Below are 20397 nucleotides of genomic sequence, written 5' to 3'. Positions count from 1 at the left end.
CACTCTTGCCTTAATGCTTTTCTCTTTCGGATACTAAGTAGATATGCTAGAGAGCATCTAAATGTAAATACTTAAGTCTTACCGGTATCACGGTTCACAGAAAACGCAGCAAAAGTCTTGAAAATACTGTATATAAATTAATTTTAATACTCTGCTCAGGAATAGTAGACACGAAAAAATTTGGTTCTAAAGATAAACTATTACATGTGCGATAGCTGAAATATAATGTCGATCAAAAATTAATCATCACTAACAGCTTATAGACATAATTAAATAGATCAAATCGAAGAAGAAAGTATAAATTTAACTTGGTTTTGAGCTTATTGCCTGTAAGTTTCTAAAGAAATATGTTTTATATGTTTACTAAAAAATTTATAATTATATAACTATAAGAAGTCTTTTTTAAAAATTTGTTTATTAATTTAAATTAATAAAACCATTACATAGTATACTGAAATATGTTCAAAATGCTGTATATATTTTGTGTCGTAAACAAAATTAATGTAATTATACATTGTGCATTGCATTGCACACATTTATTGTAAGGTTTCTCTCCTGAGTTTTCAAGGTTATTCTCCTGAATTCTCATACTATTTTTGTGGCACTGTTTAGTGTCGTAATAATATCATTTAAAGTAGTCAGCCTGTCCTCGCGATACTATAGAACTTAAGCCACATAATGCTCATAATTCTTATGATTCTAATGTTAATGTAATGAAATCCTCAGATTAGGCAAAATTGTAATTAAATTTTGCCATTAAAGATAATAAAAATGCAACCCTTTTTACTACCGTCCACAAGATGGGTATGGGGTGCATAATAAACGAACTAAACTAAAAAAAAAAAGTTAGAGAATGGGATAAAAATTTGAGATATTTTTTTTTTCTCCCACACACGCACCCCCCTAGGAAGCAGCCTGTAACAGCTAACTCCCAGATACCTATTTACTGTTAGGTAACAGGGGTCATCCCCTTTTGTACAAAGAATCTGCTAAAGCTTTTAGGGCTAATCTTTGACACTCGTTTGTCTTTGTCGCCCCATATTTTTTACGTCCGAGTTGAATGCTCTAAGGCCCTTAACTAACTTTAGGTCATGTCCCATACTTCTTGGGGAGCTAATCGACACGCCTCCTCTCTTTACATTCTTTTTTTTTTTTTTTTTTTTTTTTTTTGAGATATATACAAGAGTTGTTACATTCTTGTACAGCCACTAGTACGCGTAGCGTTTCGGGCAAGTCCTTAATCCTATGGTCCCTGGAATACGATCCCCTGCCGCGAAGAATCGTTTTTTCATCCAAGTACACATTTTACTGTTGCGTTAAACAGAGGCTACAGTTAAGGAATTGCGCCCAGTAAATCCTCCCCAGCCAGGATACGAACCCATGACATAGCGCTCGCGGAACGCCAGGCGAGTGTCTTACCACTACACCACGGAGACTGCTACCACTACACCACGGAGACTGCTATATATATATAGAGAGCGAGAGCGAGAGCGAGAGAGAGAGAGAGAGAGAGAGAGGCCGCTAACGGCCGAAAACCGCGCTATTTTCGACGCTAGCGGCCAGAAACCATGCGATTTTTGCAGCTGGCGGGCAAAAATCGTGCGAATTTCGCCGTTACCTGCCAAAAATCGACCGATTTTCGCCGCTAGCGGCCAAAAAAGGGGCTATTTTCGCCGCTAGCGGCCAAAAATGGGGCGATTTTCGCTGCTAGCGGCCAAAAATCGCGCGATTTTCGCCGCTAGCGGCCAAAAACCATGCGATTATCGCAGCTGGCGGGTGAAAATCGCGATTTTCGCCGCAACCGGCCAAAAATAGCGCGATTTTCGCCGCTAGCAACCAAAAATCAGGCGATTTTTGCCGCTAACGGCCGAAAACCGCGCTATTTTCGACGCTAGCGGCCAGAAACCATGCGATTTTAGCAGCTGGCGGGCAAAAATCGCGCGAATTTCGCCGCTACCTGCCAAAAAACGCGCGATTTTCGCCGCTAGCGGCCAAAAACCATGCGATTTTCGCAGTTAGCGGGCAAAAATCGCGTGATTTTCGCCGCTACCGGCCAAAAACCGCGTGATTTTCGCCGCTAGCGGCCAAAAACCATGCGATTGTCGCAGCTGGCAGGCAAAAATTGCGATTTTCGCCGCTACCGGGCAAAAATAGCGCGATTTTTGCCGCTAACGGCCGAAAACCGCGCTATTTTCGACGCTAGCGGCCAGAAACCATGCGATTTTTGCAGCTGGCGTGGAAATATCGCGCGAATTTCGCCGCTACCTGCCAAAAACCATGCGATTTTCGCCGCTAGCGGCCAAAAACCATGCGATTTTCGCAGCTGGCGGGCAAAAATCGCGTGATTTAAGCCGCTAACGGCCAAAAATCGTGAAAATTTCGCCGCTAGCGGCCAAAAATCGCGCGATTTTCGCCGCTAGCGGCCAGAAACTATGCGATTTTTGCAGCTGGCAGGCAAAAATAGCGCGATTTTCGCCGCTAGCGGCCAAAAACCGCGCGATTTTCGCCGCTAGCGGCCAAAAACCGCACGATTTTCGCAGCTGGCGGGCAAAAATCGCGATTTTCACTGCTACCGGCCAAAAATAGCGCGATTTTCGCCGCTAGCGGCCATAAACTGTGCTATTTTCGCCGCTAGCGGCCAAAAATCGGGCGATATTTGCCGCTAATGGCCGAAAACCGCGCTATTTTCGACGCTAGTGGCCAGAAACCATGCGAATTTCGCCGCTACCTGCCAAAAATTGACCGATTTTCGCCGCTAGCGGCCGAAAAATGGGCTATTTTCGCCGCTAGCGGCCAAAAAAGGGGCTATTTTCGCCGTTAGCGGCCAAAAATCGCGCGATTTTCGCCGCTAGCGGCCAAAAAAGGGGCTATTTTCGCCGCTAGCGGCCAAAAATCGCGGCTAATTTCGCCGCTAGCGGCCAAAAACCTTGCGATTGTCGCAGCTGGCGGGCAAAAATCGCGATTTTCGCCGCTACCGGCCAAAAATAGCGCGATTTTTGCCGCTAACGGCCGAAAACCGTGCGGTTTTCGCCGCTAGCGACCAAAAATCGGGCGATTTTTGCCGCTAACGGCCGAAAACCGCGCTATTTTCGACGCTAGCGGCCAGAAACCATGCGATTTTAGCAGCTGGCGGGCAAAAATCGCGCGAATTTCGCCGCTACCTGCCAAAAAACGCGCGATTTTCGCCGCTACCGGCCAAAAACCATGCGATTTTCGCAGCTGGCGGGCAAAAATCGCGTGGTTTTCGCCGCTACCGGCCAAAAACCGCGTGATTTTCGCCGCTAGCGGCCAAAAACCGTGCGATTTTCACAGCTAGAGGGCAAAAATCGCGCGATTTTCGCCGCTAGCGGCCAGAAACTATGCGAATTTTGCAACTGGCGGGCAAAAATCGCGTGATTTTCGCCGCTACCGGCCAAAAACCGCGTGATTTTCGCCGCTAGCGGCCAAAAACCATGCGATTGTCGCAGCTGGCAGGCAAAAATTGCGATTTTCGCCGCTACCGGCCAAAAATAGCGCGATTTTTGCCGCTAACGGCCGAAAACCGCGCTATTTTCGACGCTAGCGGCCAAAAACCATGCGATTTTTGCAGCTGGCGGGCAAAAATCGTGCGAATTTCGCCGCTACCTGCCAAAAATCGACCGATTTTCGCTGCTAGCGTACAAAAAAGGGGCTATTTTCGCCGCTAGCGGCCAAAAATGGAGCGATTTTCGCAGCTAGCGGCCAAAAATCGTGCGAATTTCGCCGCTAGCGGCCAAAAATCGCGCGATTTTCGCCGCTAGCGGCCAAAAACCATGCGATTGTCGCAGCTGGCGGCCAAAAATCGCGATTTTCGCCGCTACCGGCCAAAAATAGCACGATTTTCGCCGCTAGCGACCAAAAATCGGGCGATTTTTGCCGCTAACGGCCGAAAACCGCGCTATTTTCGACGCTAGCAGCCAGAAACCATGCGATTTTAGCAGCTGGCGGGCAAAAATCTCGCGAATTTCGCCGCTACTGCCAAAAACCGCGCGATTTTCGCCGCTAGTGGCCAAAAACCATGCGATTTTCGCAGCTGGCGGGCAAAAATCGCGTGATTTTCGCCGCTAGCGGCCAAAAATAATGCGATTGTCGCAGCTGGCGGGCAAAAATCGCGATTTTTGCCGCTACCGGCCAAAAATAGCGCGATTTTTGCCGCTAACGGCCGAAAACCGCGCTATTTTCGACGCTAGCGGCCAGAAACCATGCGATTTTTGCAGCTGGCGGGCAAAAATCGCGCGAATTTCGCCGCTACCTGCCAAAAACCGCGCGATTTTCGCCGCTAGCGGCCAAAAACCATGCGATTTTCGCAGCTGGCGGGCAAAAATCAAGCGATTTTCGCCGCTATAGGCCAGAAACTATGCGATTTTTGCAGCTGGCGGGCAAAAATCGCGATTTTCGCCGCTACCGACCAAAAATAGCGCGGTTTTCGGCCGTTAGTGGCAAAAATCGCGCTATTTTTGGCCGGTAGCGGCGAAAATCGCGATTTTTGCCCGCCAGCTGCAAAAATCGCATAGTTTCTGGCCTATAGCGGCGAAAATCGCTTGATTTTTGCCCGCCAGCTGCGAAAATCGCATGGTTTTTGGCCGCTAGCGGCCAAAAACCATGCGATTTTGGCCGCTAGCGGCCAAAAACCATGCGATTGTCGCAGCTGGCGGCCAAAAATCGCGATTTTCGCCGCTAGCGACCAAAAATCGGGCGATTTTTGCCGCTAACGGCCGAAAACCGCGCTATTTTCGACGCTAGCGGCCAGAAACCATGCGATTTTTGCAGCTGGCGGGCAAAAATCGCGCGAAATTCGCCGCTACCTGCCAAAAACCGTGCGATTTTCGCCGCTAGCGGCCAAAAACCATGCGATTTTCGCAGCTGGCGGCCAAAAATAGCGCGATTTTCGCCGCTAGCGGCCAAAAACCGTGTGATTTTCGCCGCTAGCGGCCAGAAACCATGCGATTTTTGCAGCTGGCAGGCAAAAATCGCGATTTTCGCCGCTATCGGCCAAAAATCGCGCGATTTTCGCCGCTAGCGGCCAGAAACTATGCGATTTTTGCAACTGGCGGGCAAAAATAGCGCGATTTTCGCCGCTACCGGCCAAAAACCGCGCGATTTTCGCCGCTAGCGGCCAAAAACCATGCGATTTTCGCAGCTGGCGAGCAAAAATCGCGATTTTCGCCGCTACTGGCCAAAAATAGCGAGATTTTCGCCGCTTGCGGCCAAAAACCGTGCGATTTTCGCCGCTAGCGCCCAAAAATCGGGCGATTTTTGCCGCTAACGGCCAAAAACCGCACTATTTTCGACGCTAGCGGCCAGAAACCATGCGATTTTTGCAGCTGGCGTGCAAAAATCACGCGAATTTCGCCGCTACCTGCCAAAAACCGCGCGATTTTCGCCGCTACCTGCAAAAAACCGACCGATTTTCGCCGCTAGCAGCCAAAAAAGGGGCTATTTTCGCCGCTAGCGGCGAAAAATGGGGCGATTTTCGCCGCAAGCGGCTAAAAATGGTGCAAATTTCGCCGCTAGCGGCCAAAAATCGCACGATTTTCGCCGCTAGCGGCCAGAAACTATGCAATTTTTGCAGCTGGCGGGCAAAAATAGCGCGATTTTCGCCGCTACAGGCCAAAAACCGCGCGATTTTCGCCGCTAGCGGCCAAAAACCATGCGATTTTCGCAGCTGGCGGGCAAAAATCGCGATTTTCGACGATACCGACCAAAAATAGCGCGATTTTCGCCGCTAGCGGCCAAAAACCATGCGATTGTCGCAGCTGGCGGCCAAAAATCGCGATTTTCGCCGCTAGCGACCAAAAATCGGGCGATTTTTGCCGCTAACGGCCGAAAACCGCGCTATTTTCGACGCTAGCGGCCAGAAACCATGCGATTTTTGCAGCTGGCGGGCAAAAATCGCGCGAATTTCGCCGCTACCTGCCAAAAACCGTGCGATTTTCGCCGCTAGCGGCCAAAAACCATGCGATTTTCGCAGCTGGCGGCCAAAAATAGCGCGATTTTCGCCGCTAGCGGCCAAAAACCGTGCGATTTTCGCCGCTAGCGGCCAGAAACCATGCGATTTTTGCAGCTGGCAGGCAAAAATCGCGCGATTTTCGCCGCTATCGGCCAAAAATCGCGCGATTTTCGCCGCTAGCGGCCAGAAACTATGCGATTTTTGCAGCTGGCGGGCAAAAATAGCGCGATTTTCGCCGCTACCGGCCAAAAACCGCGCGATTTTCGCCGCTAGCGGCCAAAAACCATGCGATTTTCGCAGCTGGCGAGCAAAAATCGCGATTTTCGCCGCTACTGGCCAAAAATAGCGAGATTTTCGCCGCTTGTGGCCAAAAACCGTGCGATTTTCGCCGCTAGCGCCCAAAAATCGGGCGATTTTTGCCGCTAACGGCCGAAAACCGCACTATTTTCGACGCTAGCGGCCAGAAACCATGCGATTTTTGCAGCTGGCGTGCAAAAATCACGCGAATTTCGCCGCTACCTGCCAAAAACCGCGCGATTTTCGCCGCTACCTGCAAAAAATCGACCGATTTTCGCCGCTAGCGGCCAAAAAAGGGGCTATTTTCGCCGCTAGCGGCGAAAAATGGGGCGATTTTCGCCACAAGCGGCTAAAAATGGTGCAAATTTCGCCTCTAGCGGCCAAAAATCGCACGATTTTCGCCGCTAGCGGCCAGAAACTATGCAATTTTTGCAGCTGGCGGGCAAAAATAGCGCGATTTTCGCCGCTACAGGCCAAAAACCGCGCGATTTTCGCCGCTAGCGGCCAAAAACCATGCGATTTTCGCAGCTGGCGGGCAAAAATCGCGATTTTCGACGATACCGACCAAAAATAGCGCGATTTTCGCCGCTACCTGCCAAAAATCGACCGATTTTCGCCGCAAGCGGCCAAAAAAAGGGCTATTTTTGCCGCTAGCGGCCAAAAATGGGGCGATTTTCGCAGGTAAAGGCCAAAAATTGCGCAATTTTCGCCGCTAGCGGCCAAAAATCGGGCGATTTTTGCCGCTAACGGCCGAAAACCGCGCTATTTTCGACGCTAGCGGCCAGAACCCATGCGATTTTCGCAGCTGGCGGGCAAAAATCGCGCGATTTTCGCCGCTAGAGTCCAGAAACTATGCGATTTTTGCAGCTGGCGGGCAAAAACCGCGATTTTCGCCGCTACCTGCCAAAAACCGCGCGATTTTCGCCGCTACCTGCAAAAAATCGACCGATTTTCGCCGCTAGCGGCCAAAAAAGGGGCTATTTTCGCCGCTAGCGGCCAAAAATGGGGCGATTTTCGCCGCAAGCGGCTAAAAATGGTGCAAATTTCGCCGCTAGCGGCCAAAAATCGCACGATTTTCGCCGCTAGCGGCCAGAAACTATGCGATTTTTGCAGCTGGCGGGCAAAAATAGCGCGATTTTCGCCGCTACAGGCCAAAAACCGCGCGATTTTCGCAGCTGGCGGGCAAAAATCGCGATTTTCGCCGATACCGACCAAAAATAGCGCGATTTTCGCCGCTAGCGGCCAAAATACGTGCGATTTTCGCCGCTAGCGGCCAAAAATCGGGCGATTTTTGCCGCTAACGGCCGAAAACCGCGCTATTTTCGACGCTAGCGGCCAGAAACCATGCGATTTTTGCAGCTGGCGGGCAAAAATCGCGCGAATTTCGCCGCTACCTGCCAAAAACCGCGCGATTTTCGCCGCTAGCGGCCAAAAACCATGCGATTTTCGCAGCTGGCGGGCAAAAATCAAGCGATTTTCGCCGCTATAGGCCAGAAACTATGCGATTTTTGCAGCTGGCGGGCAAAAATCGCGATTTTCGCCGCTACCGGCCAAAAATAGCGCGGTTTTCGGCCGTTAGTGGCAAAAATCGCGCTATTTTTGGCCGGTAGCGGCGAAAATCGCGATTTTTGCCCGCCAGCTGCAAAAATCGCATAGTTTCTGGCCTATAGCGGCGAAAATCGCTTGATTTTTGCCCGCCAGCTGCGAAAATCGCATGGTTTTTGGCCGCTAGCGGCCAAAAACCATGCGATTGTCGCAGCTGGCGGCCAAAAATCGCGATTTTCGCCGCTAGCGACCAAAAATCGGGCGATTTTTGCCGCTAACGGCCGAAAACCGCGCTATTTTCGACGCTAGCGGCCAGAAACCATGCGATTTTTGCAGCTGGCGGGCAAAAATCGCGCGAAATTCGCCGCTACCTGCCAAAAACCGTGCGATTTTCGCCGCTAGCGGCCAAAAACCATGCGATTTTCGCAGCTGGCGGCCAAAAATAGCGCGATTTTCGCCGCTAGCGGCCAAAAACCGTGTGATTTTCGCCGCTAGCGGCCAGAAACCATGCGATTTTTGCAGCTGGCAGGCAAAAATCGCGATTTTCGCCGCTATCGGCCAAAAATCGCGCGATTTTCGCCGCTAGCGGCCAGAAACTATGCGATTTTTGCAACTGGCGGGCAAAAATAGCGCGATTTTCGCCGCTACCGGCCAAAAACCGCGCGATTTTCGCCGCTAGCGGCCAAAAACCATGCGATTTTCGCAGCTGGCGAGCAAAAATCGCGATTTTCGCCGCTACTGGCCAAAAATAGCGAGATTTTCGCCGCTTGCGGCCAAAAACCGTGCGATTTTCGCCGCTAGCGCCCAAAAATCGGGCGATTTTTGCCGCTAACGGCCGAAAACCGCACTATTTTCGACGCTAGCGGCCAGAAACCATGCGATTTTTGCAGCTGGCGTGCAAAAATCACGCGAATTTCGCCGCTACCTGCCAAAAACCGCGCGATTTTCGCCGCTACCTGCAAAAAATCGACCGATTTTCGCCGCTAGCAGCCAAAAAAGGGGCTATTTTCGCCGCTAGCGGCGAAAAATGGGGCGATTTTCGCCGCAAGCGGCTAAAAATGGTGCAAATTTCGCCGCTAGCGGCCAAAAATCGCACGATTTTCGCCGCTAGCGGCCAGAAACTATGCAATTTTTGCAGCTGGCGGGCAAAAATAGCGCGATTTTCGCCGCTACAGGCCAAAAACCGCGCGATTTTCGCCGCTAGCGGCCAAAAACCATGCGATTTTCGCAGCTGGCGGGCAAAAATCGCGATTTTCGACGATACCGACCAAAAATAGCGCGATTTTCGCCGCTACCTGCCAAAAACCATGCGATTGTCGCAGCTGGCGGCCAAAAATCGCGATTTTTGCCGCTAGCGACCAAAAATCGGGCGATTTTTGCCGCTAACGGCCGAAAACCGCGCTATTTTCGACGCTAGTGGCCAAAAACCATGCGATTTTCGCAGCTGGCGGGCAAAAATCGCGATTTTCGACGATACCGACCAAAAATAGCGCGATTTTCGCCGCTAGCGGCCAAAAACCATGCGATTGTCGCAGCTGGCGGCCAAAAATCGCGATTTTCGCCGCTAGCGACCAAAAATCGGGCGATTTTTGCCGCTAACGGCCGAAAACCGCGCTATTTTCGACGCTAGCGGCCAGAAACCATGCGATTTTTGCAGCTGGCGGGCAAAAATCGCGCGAATTTCGCCGCTACCTGCCAAAAACCGTGCGATTTTCGCCGCTAGCGGCCAAAAACCATGCGATTTTCGCAGCTGGCGGCCAAAAATAGCGCGATTTTCGCCGCTAGCGGCCAAAAACCGTGCGATTTTCGCCGCTAGCGGCCAGAAACCATGCGATTTTTGCAGCTGGCAGGCAAAAATCGCGCGATTTTCGCCGCTATCGGCCAAAAATCGCGCGATTTTCGCCGCTAGCGGCCAGAAACTATGCGATTTTTGCAGCTGGCGGGTAAAAATAGCGCGATTTTCGCCGCTACCGGCCAAAAACCGCGCGATTTTCGCCGCTAGCGGCCAAAAACCATGCGATTTTCGCAGCTGGCGAGCAAAAATCGCGATTTTCGCCGCTACTGGCCAAAAATAGCGAGATTTTCGCCGCTTGTGGCCAAAAACCGTGCGATTTTCGCCGCTAGCGCCCAAAAATCGGGCGATTTTTGCCGCTAACGGCCGAAAACCGCACTATTTTCGACGCTAGCGGCCAGAAACCATGCGATTTTTGCAGCTGGCGTGCAAAAATCACGCGAATTTCGCCGCTACCTGCCAAAAACCGCGCGATTTTCGCCGCTACCTGCAAAAAATCGACCGATTTTCGCCGCTAGCGGCCAAAAAAGGGGCTATTTTCGCCGCTAGCGGCGAAAAATGGGGCGATTTTCGCCACAAGCGGCTAAAAATGGTGCAAATTTCGCCGCTAGCGGCCAAAAATCGCACGATTTTCGCCGCTAGCGGCCAGAAACTATGCAATTTTTGCAGCTGGCGGGCAAAAATAGCGCGATTTTCGCCGCTACAGGCCAAAAACCGTGCGATTTTCGCCGCTAGCGGCCAAAAACCATGCGATTTTCGCAGCTGGCGGCCAAAAATAGCGCGATTTTCGCCGCTAGCGGCCAAAAACCGTGTGATTTTCGCCGCTAGCGGCCAGAAACCATGCGATTTTTGCAGCTGGCAGGCAAAAATCGCGATTTTCGCCGCTATCGGCCAAAAATCGCGCGATTTTCGCCGCTAGCGGCCAGAAACTATGCGATTTTTGCAACTGGCGGGCAAAAATAGCGCGATTTTCGCCGCTACCGGCCAAAAACCGCGCGATTTTCGCCGCTAGCGGCCAAAAACCATGCGATTTTCGCAGCTGGCGAGCAAAAATCGCGATTTTCGCCGCTACTGGCCAAAAATAGCGAGATTTTCGCCGCTTGCGGCCAAAAACCGTGCGATTTTCGCCGCTAGCGCCCAAAAATCGGGCGATTTTTGCCGCTAACGGCCGAAAACCGCACTATTTTCGACGCTAGCGGCCAGAAACCATGCGATTTTTGCAGCTGGCGTGCAAAAATCACGCGAATTTCGCCGCTACCTGCCAAAAACCGCGCGATTTTCGCCGCTACCTGCAAAAAATCGACCGATTTTCGCCGCTAGCAGCCAAAAAAGGGGCTATTTTCGCCGCTAGCGGCGAAAAATGGGGCGATTTTCGCCGCAAGCGGCTAAAAATGGTGCAAATTTCGCCGCTAGCGGCCAAAAATCGCACGATTTTCGCCGCTAGCGGCCAGAAACTATGCAATTTTTGCAGCTGGCGGGCAAAAATAGCGCGATTTTCGCCGCTACAGGCCAAAAACCGCGCGATTTTCGCCGCTAGCGGCCAAAAACCATGCGATTTTCGCAGCTGGCGGGCAAAAATCGCGATTTTCGACGATACCGACCAAAAATAGCGCGATTTTCGCCGCTACCTGCCAAAAACCATGCGATTGTCGCAGCTGGCGGCCAAAAATCGCGATTTTTGCCGCTAGCGACCAAAAATCGGGCGATTTTTGCCGCTAACGGCCGAAAACCGCGCTATTTTCGACGCTAGTGGCCAAAAACCATGCGATTTTCGCAGCTGGCGGGCAAAAATCGCGATTTTCGACGATACCGACCAAAAATAGCGCGATTTTCGCCGCTAGCGGCCAAAAACCATGCGATTGTCGCAGCTGGCGGCCAAAAATCGCGATTTTCGCCGCTAGCGACCAAAAATCGGGCGATTTTTGCCGCTAACGGCCGAAAACCGCGCTATTTTCGACGCTAGCGGCCAGAAACCATGCGATTTTTGCAGCTGGCGGGCAAAAATCGCGCGAATTTCGCCGCTACCTGCCAAAAACCGTGCGATTTTCGCCGCTAGCGGCCAAAAACCATGCGATTTTCGCAGCTGGCGGCCAAAAATAGCGCGATTTTCGCCGCTATCGGCCAAAAATCGCGCGATTTTCGCCGCTAGCGGCCAGAAACTATGCGATTTTTGCAGCTGGCGGGCAAAAATAGCGCGATTTTCGCCGCTACCGGCCAAAAACCGCGCGATTTTCGCCGCTAGCGGCCAAAAACCATGCGATTTTCGCAGCTGGCGAGCAAAAATCGCGATTTTCGCCGCTACTGGCCAAAAATAGCGAGATTTTCGCCGCTTGTGGCCAAAAACCGTGCGATTTTCGCCGCTAGCGCCCAAAAATCGGGCGATTTTTGCCGCTAACGGCCGAAAACCGCACTATTTTCGACGCTAGCGGCCAGAAACCATGCGATTTTTGCAGCTGGCGTGCAAAAATCACGCGAATTTCGCCGCTACCTGCCAAAAACCGCGCGATTTTCGCCGCTACCTGCAAAAAATCGACCGATTTTCGCCGCTAGCGGCCAAAAAAGGGGCTATTTTCGCCGCTAGCGGCGAAAAATGGGGCGATTTTCGCCACAAGCGGCTAAAAATGGTGCAAATTTCGCCGCTAGCGGCCAAAAATCGCACGATTTTCGCCGCTAGCGGCCAGAAACTATGCAATTTTTGCAGCTGGCGGGCAAAAATAGCGCGATTTTCGCCGCTACAGGCCAAAAACCGCGCGATTTTCGCCGCTAGCGGCCAAAAACCATGCGATTTTCGCAGCTGGCGGGCAAAAATCGCGATTTTCGACGATACCGACCAAAAATAGCGCGATTTTCGCCGCTACCTGCCAAAAATCGACCGATTTTCGCCGCTAGCGGCCAAAAAAAGGGATATTTTTGCCGCTAGCGGCCAAAAATGGGGCGATTTTCGCAGGTAAAGGCCAAAAATTGCGCAATTTTCGCCGCTAGCGGCCAAAAATCGGGCGATTTTTGCCGCTAACGGCCGAAAACCGCGCTATTTTCGACGCTAGCGGCCAGAAACCATGCGATTTTCGCAGCTGGCGGGCAAAAATCGCGCGATTTTCGCCGCTAGAGTCCAGAAACTATGCGATTTTTGCAGCTGGCGGGCAAAAATCGCGATTTTCGCCGCTACCTGCCAAAAACCGCACGATTTTCGCCGCTACCTCCAAAAAATCGACCGATTTTCGCCGCTAGCGGCCAAAAAAGGGGCTATTTTCGCCGCTAGCGGCCAAAAATGGGGCGATTTTCGCCGCAAGCGGCTAAAAATGGTGCAAATTTCGCCGCTAGCGGCCAAAAATCGCACGATTTTCGCCGCTAGCGGCCAGAAACTATGCGATTTTTGCAGCTGGCGGGCAAAAATAGCGCGATTTTCGCCGCTACAGGCCAAAAACCGCGCGATTTTCGCAGCTGGCGGGCAAAAATCGAGATTTTCGCCGATACCGACCAAAAATAGCGCGATTTTCGCCGCTAGCGGCCAAAATACGTGCGATTTTCGCCGCTAGCGGCCAAAAATCGGGCGATTTTTGCCGCTAACGGCCGAAAACCGCGCTATTTTCGACGCTAGCGGCCAGAAACCATGCGATTTTTGCAGCTGGCGGGCAAAAATCGTGCAAATTTCGCCGCTACCTTCCAAAAATCGACCGATTTTCGCCGCTAGCGGCCAAAAAAAGGGCTATTTTTGCCGCTAGCGGCCAAAAATGGGGCGATTTTCGCAGGTAAAGGCCCAAAATTGCGCAATTTAAGCCGCTAGCGGCCAAAAATCGAGCGATTTTTGCCGCTAACGGACGAAAACCGCGCTATTTTCGATGCTAGCTGGCAAAAATCGACTGTTTTTCGCCGCTAGCGGCCAAAAATCGGACGATAGGCCGCTAGCGGCAAACTAATCTGCAAACTACTTTACAAAGTAGCGAAAGTAGCTCAATTTTGGGCTAAAAAGTAGCGAAAGTATCCCAATTTTGGGCTACAAAGTAGCGAAAGTAGCCCAACTTTGGGCTACAAAGTAGCGAAAGTAGCCCAATTTTGGGCTACAAAGTAGCGAAAGTAGCCCAATTTTGGGCTAAAAAGTAGCGAAAGTAGCCCAATTTTGGGCTAAAAAGTAGCGAAAGTAGCGAATTTTTGGGCTAAAAAGTAGCGAAATTTTGGGCTACAAAGTAGCGAAAGTAGCGAAATATTGGGCTAAAAAGTAGCGAAAGTAGCCCAATTTTGGGCTACAAAGTGGCGAAAGTAACCCAATTTTGGGCTAAAAAATAGCGAAAGTAGCGAAATTTTGGGCAAAAAATAGCGAAAGTAGCGAAATTTTGGGCTAAAAGTAGCGAAAGTTGCCCAATTTTGGTCTAAAAAGTAGCGAAATTTTGTAGTAAAAAGTAGCGAAAATTTTGGGCTAAAAATAGCGAAAGTAGCGAAATTTTGGGCTACAAAGTAGCGAAAGTAGCGACATTTTGGGCTAAAAGTAGCGAAAGTAGCCCAATTTTTGGGGGGTAAAAAGTAGCGAAATTTTGGACTAAAAGTAGCGAAAGTAGCCCAATTTTGGGCTAAAAAGTAGCGAAATTTTTGGCTAAAAGTAGCGAAAGTAGCGAAATTTTGGGCTAAAAGTAGCGAAAGTAGCCCAATTTTGGGCTACAAAGTAGCGAAAGTAGCCCAATTTTGGGCTAAAAAGTAGCGAAATTTTGGGCTAAAAGTAGCGAAAGTAGCCCAATTTTGGGGGTAAAAAGTAGCAAATTTTTGGGCTAAAAAGTAGCGAAATTTTGGGCTAAAAAGTAGCGAAATTTTGGGCTAAAAAGTAGCGAAATTTTGGGCTAAAAGGAGCGAAAGTAGCCCAATTTTGGGCTACAAAGTAGCGAAAGTAGCCCAATTTTGGGCTAGAAAGTAGCGAAATTTTGGGCAAAAAAGTAGCGAAAGTAGCCCAATTTTGGGCTTCAAAGTAGCAAAAGTAGCGAAATTTTGGGCTAAAAGTAGCGAAAGTAGCGAAATTTTGGGCTAAAAGTAGCGAAAGTAGCCCAATTTTGGGCTAAAAAGTAGCAATAGCGAAATTTTGGGCTGAAAAGTAGCGAAAGTAGGGAAATTTTGGGCTAAAAGTAGCGAAAGTAGCCCAATTTTGGGCTAAAAAGTAGCGAAATTTTGGGCTGAAAGTAGCGAAATTTTGGGCTAAAAAGTAGCGAAAGTAGTCCAATTTTGGGCTACAAAGTAGCGAAATTTTGGGCAAAAAAGTAGCGAAAGTAGCGAAATCTTGGGCTAAAAGTAGCGAAAGTAGCCCAATTTTGGGCTAAAAGGAGTGAAAGTAGCCCAATTTTGGGCTAAAAAGTAGCGAAATTTTGGGCTGAAAAGTAGCGAAAGTAGCGAAATTTTGGGTTAAAAGTAGCGAAATTAGCCCAATTTTGGTCTAAAAAGTAGCGAAAGTAGCGAAATTTTGGGCTACAAAGAAGCGAAATTTTGGGCTAAAAGTAGCGAAAGTTGCCCAATTTTGGGCTAAAGTAGCGAAATTTTGGGCTACAAAGTAGCGAAAGTAGCGAAATTTTGGGCTAAAAGTAGCGAAAGTAGCCCAATTTTGGGCTAAAAAGTAGCGAAAGTAGCCCAATTTGGGGCTACAAAGTAGCGAAAGTAGCGAAATTTTGGGCTAAAAAGTAGCGAAATTAGCTCAATTTTGCGCTAAAAAGTAGCGAAAGTAGCCCAATTTTGGGTTAAAAGTAGCCCAATTTTGGGCTTAAAAGTAGCGAAATTTTGGGATAAAAAGTAGCGAAAGTAACCCAATTTTGGGCTAAAAATAGCGAAAATAGCCCAATTTTGGGCTACAAAGTAGCGAAAGTAGCCCAATTTTGGGCTACAAAATATCGAAAGTAACGAAATTTTGGGCTAAAAAGTAGCGAAAGTAGCCCAATTTTCGGGCTACAAAGTAGCGAAATTTTGGGCTAAAAAGTAGCGAAATTTTGGGCTAAAAGTAGCGAAAGTAGCCCAATTTTGGGCTAAAGTAGCGAAATTTTGGGCTAAAAAGTAGCGAAAGTAGCCCAATTTGGGGCTAAAAAGTAGCGAAATTTTGGGCTAAAAAGTAGCGAATGTAGCCCAATTTTGGGCTAAAAGTTGCGAAAGTAGCCAAATTTTGGGCTAAAAAGTAGCGAAAGTAGCCCAATTTTGGGCTAAGTAGCGAAAGTAGCCCAATTTTGGGCTACAATGTAGCAAAATTTTGGGGTAAAAAGTAGCGAAATTTTGGGCTAAAAGTAGCGATAGCCCAATTTTGGGCTAAAAAGTAGCGTTAGGTCAGGTCAGGTTTGGTTAGGTAGGGTTAGGTAAATTAGGTTAGGTTAATATGAAAGCAAATAGGTCAGCAAATATGAAAACTAAAATATTGACTAAAGTTTCTTCCACTTTAATATTTCAGACTAATTTGCAATATTTGTTAGTTTATGTAAATTGAATAGGTAGTCCCCTTTTACATCTTTTCAATGCATTTTGCATGCACCTATGTAACAAGTTACAAATAGGTGTAAATTTTACCAAGTATTTATTTTCAAAGTAAAAAAATTTCAGATGTTTAAACATTGCATCAATAGTAGTAAACAATTTCTAGCATAATTTCAGTATAAGGTATATAAAGTAGTTTCATTAAAAAAATTTTATTTAATAAGTTTTACATATAGTATTTATAATACATCTAATATTTGTTACTGTTTCAGGTTGTGGGACAGATGCTCCTAGATGAACAAAAGATCCAAAAGACCAAGACAACTCCAGAGACAATCACCTGTAAAAGAAAAATAAACATTAAACAGGGACACTACTTTTATTATCACCAATGCCTAATAAGCCAAAAAAATCCTAACAGCCAATCTTTTAACATTGGCTCAGCAAGGCCAATCCCTTCCTCTGATTTTAGTGCAGAGCTTGTTCCCTGAATGGGTGCATTACATCCACCACTTTAGTGCCATCAACACATTGTACATATGCTTTACTGAAAGCACTGTACAATGCATGCCAGGCACTAAAGTTTTAGATGCATCCACCCATTCAGCAAACAAGCCCTGTGAGAATTAACAATGTAACCATTGTTAAGGGTCCCTAAACCTATGCAAATCTAGTCCATCTATTAGATGGGTAGTAGAGCAAAGCTCTGAAAAAGCCAAGCCAGGGAAATCTGCAGGACTGCCTGGTCCCCTTTTATGAAATGGGGTAGGATCAGTACAAACTGCATCATCCCCTGTGGGTTTTAACAGTAGGACATGGTTACACCTATAAATGGTGTAGATAAGAGAATTAAGATTAGGTCATTGATATAGCTAACATCAAATTCAAACTCACCCACTTTTGTAGATTTCCTTTTGCAGAGTAAAGGAGCCTCACTCCAAGCCAGTCCATGCATCAATCACTTTCACCTGAAAAATATTTCAACAAATTAATTTCAGATTTAAAGCCAATCTTGCTTTACTTTTCAAATTAGCATTCAGTACTTTACAAATTCAGATGGAAAAAATTTCTTTAAGGAATTTACCTTTCCTACATATTCTAGTAGCAGTAGTAAAGATCTAATTTAGTACCACTTGCATTTGTGATCTAATGTACCACTTGCTTTAGTGTGGGCTTCATCCACTATTCTGAAGTTAGCTGGAACATTTGTGCCAGCTGCTGGTTTGAAAGGGAGGCATACCATGTGCCAATTCAGGAAGCTTTCCACGTTCCTCACTGCATGTCAGCTCAGGACCTCACTACCATGTTGGGAGGCAGCTGAAGACTAACAAACATCCCAGGCTGGAGAGCAGTGCCAGCTCGGGGAGAATTTACCACCTGCAAAAAATTTAACACTTAACAATCTACAACATCTCTTATCTTTACCTAGCCCCCAAACCTTACATTTGTCAGCATTAAACTGCATCTGGTAGTCTTAACCATTTCAAAACTATATAGGGCATCGGTATTTTTTATTTGCCAATTCTGCAACTATTACAGTCTAAACCATAATCTTGCGAATAACAGAGGTCCAAGGAGAGCTTTTAGGCACTACTTACAACACTTCTCCCAACTTAACCCCATTTATACTAATTTCCTTTGGTATAGCCATGACCTAATCTACTTCAGTCAGCATTCCCAATGATCCGAGCCCCTATCAATTTTGCGCCACTATCAAAATCTCTGCTGAAGTCAAGGTACACAAAATCACAAACCTTATCACCATTTCCTCAACTATGCAACCTAGTCCATGAACATTTAGTAATAAAACTGCGATTCATGTGTCTAGTCATGTTTCTCAAAAAGAGTAGAGAAATGACACTTGCAATGTTAGATTCTAGTAACTTTCCTCACAATAGACTAAGCTAATTGGTCACTAACTTAAGCGTTAAAGTTAACTCAAACTTTTCCTTTAAAACTTGCTATATTAGGAACTTTCCACGACCGGCCTTTACCCGACATAATTAAATAGGGTAAAAACGGTATATTAAATGCAGTAAAACTACGGTAAATTCAATATGATAAACTTGCATTCTTTAAGCATGGGCTGCATAGTAAGTGAACTAAACTAAATGTTAAGCACCCTGGCAAACCACTTCGTTCTATTCAATTTATTTAATCACTTTGTCCGGCTAGAATTTTTAGATTAGATTAAAGGAACACCCTCCCTGGTAACGGCTGAACTAGTTCACCAAATACAAATATTTAGGCAAAATACTTTCATAAAACCCGTCTACTTCCCCCACCAGTAGACTCGTTCAGCTAAAGGCATAATGTAATGTTCCACTTTAGTAAATAAAGACTTAAAAAAACACTACCCCATCTGTGTAGTTACCGGTTACCTGACATTCTACGCTTAAAATAACCCATCTATTCCCCATAATTGTTCGATATAACTTACCTCTCACCCGCTGGTCGAGTACACAGCAGTATATATCCTCCTCCATCACTCACCGCGTGGATACTATTTCACTCTGGCCGCAAATTGCCTCAAATCACCTACGTTGTCCATAAACATATATAGAAGAGCAACTGATCGTAACACCCGTATAGCGATCATCACATAACGTGGGAACATTAGTAGTACTGCTGTCAAAACATAGATGGCGCCAGGACAAACGGTAATTCCTATGGACTCGCCTAGTTATGCGTAGGGAATTGAGCTTCAGCTGTTTGGTCCCGCCCCTCAGCTGTATTCACCTAGTTGTACTCACCTAATTTGTGCTTGCAGGGGTTGAGCTTTGGTTCTTTGATCCCGACTCTCAACCGTCAATCAACAGGTGTACAGGTTCCTGAGCCAATTGGGCTCTATCACATCTACATTTGAAATTATGTATGGAGTCAGCCTCCACCACATCACTGCTTAATACATTCCATTTGTTAACTACTCTGACACTGAAAAAATTCTTTCTAATATCTCTGTGGCTCATTTGGGTACTAAGTTCCCCTTGTTCGTGTTCCACCCGTGTTAAAGAGCTGTCTTTGTAACTATCAAAATGCATATATCTTTGCTTTCACTTCAGTTATATTTATGACAAGGGATTTAAAATTTGCCTATATTTCTGCTTCTCTGATGACATTAAAAACTTTCGTTTATTACAGTATCTACATAAAATTAACATTTATCTTCATTAGGTTGTAGTTCTCATCAATAGGGAGAGCGTCGGTAAAAAAAAAAAAAAATTTTAAATATAAATATCTTTCCTCTCTCAATAATATGCCCGAAACGCTATGTGTACTAGTGGCTTTAGGTATTGTATGTAAACTCTATCAAACTCCAACAAACTCTATCTATAAATCCAATATTATGTTTGTAAATCGACTATTTATGTACTTTCCTGAATAAAATGAACTTTACTAATATATAATCTCTGGGACTAAAACGTAAGAACGACTTTATCTATGCCTTTTTGATAACATATACAATTATAAGCTTTATTAGTGAATCTCTATTAATTAAACAATATATCAGAGTGTGTAAGGTTCGGTGTTCCATGTGCGAAGAGACATGGGAGATTTTACATCAGTACAGTAAATGTTTTAAGTAGCGAACGCATACTAACGAATAACGATTAGTATAAACCAACACTATTGTTCTATGAAGTCGATTTAACTTCCAGACATGTATTTTTCAATAAGTCTTAAATATTTTCTGGCTAGTTATGTTAGATATTATTAGAAATACGTATTCTACTTGTTAATATAATAAACTAAATTTGCGATCATTTAAGGAGAGAAGTGCGACGACTGGATCACTGTGTACAGAAGGTTGATATGCCAACAAACACTTTCCAGACAACAATATATCTTGGATAAGTCGCTCCACAACATTGACACCTGGACCGTTGACTTCCTATGAGGCCACATATTTACTTATTTTATAATGGAAGTATATTATTTTATAGTAAATATATGTTTTCTCGTGTTCTGCATTAAGCACCAACATTATAGTCAATAAATATACCATATTTCTTCATTATTTAAGTAATGCTAGGAGGCTTTGAGTAGCTTTGGGTCATTAGGTGAACAGAATCTCCAATAGATGGGGCGAGAGTCGCGCTATCTCTCGCCCGAGCGAGAGTCGAAACTTATTTTAGAATTGATATATCTTTGTCCTCCAACAAGATATATTTCCTTTGGTGCACTCACAATAACGAGCATATCTCTGTCTTTCTGAAGGCATATAATATTTTAGGCTTTATAAGCGTATCTTTGTTAATTACACACTATATTGGCAAGTGCGTAGGCTTCTGCATTCCATGACCGACAAGCTACTGAATGCCACTATAAAAACGTATGTATCTTCACTTGAGCTTTATATATGTCT

The 20397-nt window shown here is 46.7% G+C and overlaps 1 long non-coding RNA gene across 1 annotated transcript; it reads right to left on the bottom strand.

Annotated features, from left to right (window-relative positions):
- Positions 1-16227: 16227 nt before the first annotated feature.
- Positions 16228-18825, bottom strand: LOC138365195 (uncharacterized). The gene is made up of 4 exons (XR_011228759.1): positions 18472-18825; positions 17116-17408; positions 16926-16999; positions 16228-16371 (listed from the first exon to the last, which is right to left on the bottom strand). It is a non-coding gene; the product is annotated as an uncharacterized lncRNA (long non-coding RNA).
- Between the last annotated feature and the right edge of the window lie 1572 nt (positions 18826-20397).

Source organism: Procambarus clarkii, chromosome 16 (assembly GCF_040958095.1).
Source record: "Procambarus clarkii isolate CNS0578487 chromosome 16, FALCON_Pclarkii_2.0, whole genome shotgun sequence".
Classification (NCBI taxonomy): domain Eukaryota; kingdom Metazoa; phylum Arthropoda; class Malacostraca; order Decapoda; family Cambaridae; genus Procambarus; species Procambarus clarkii.
This window is presented reverse-complemented; position numbering and strand designations above follow the sequence as displayed.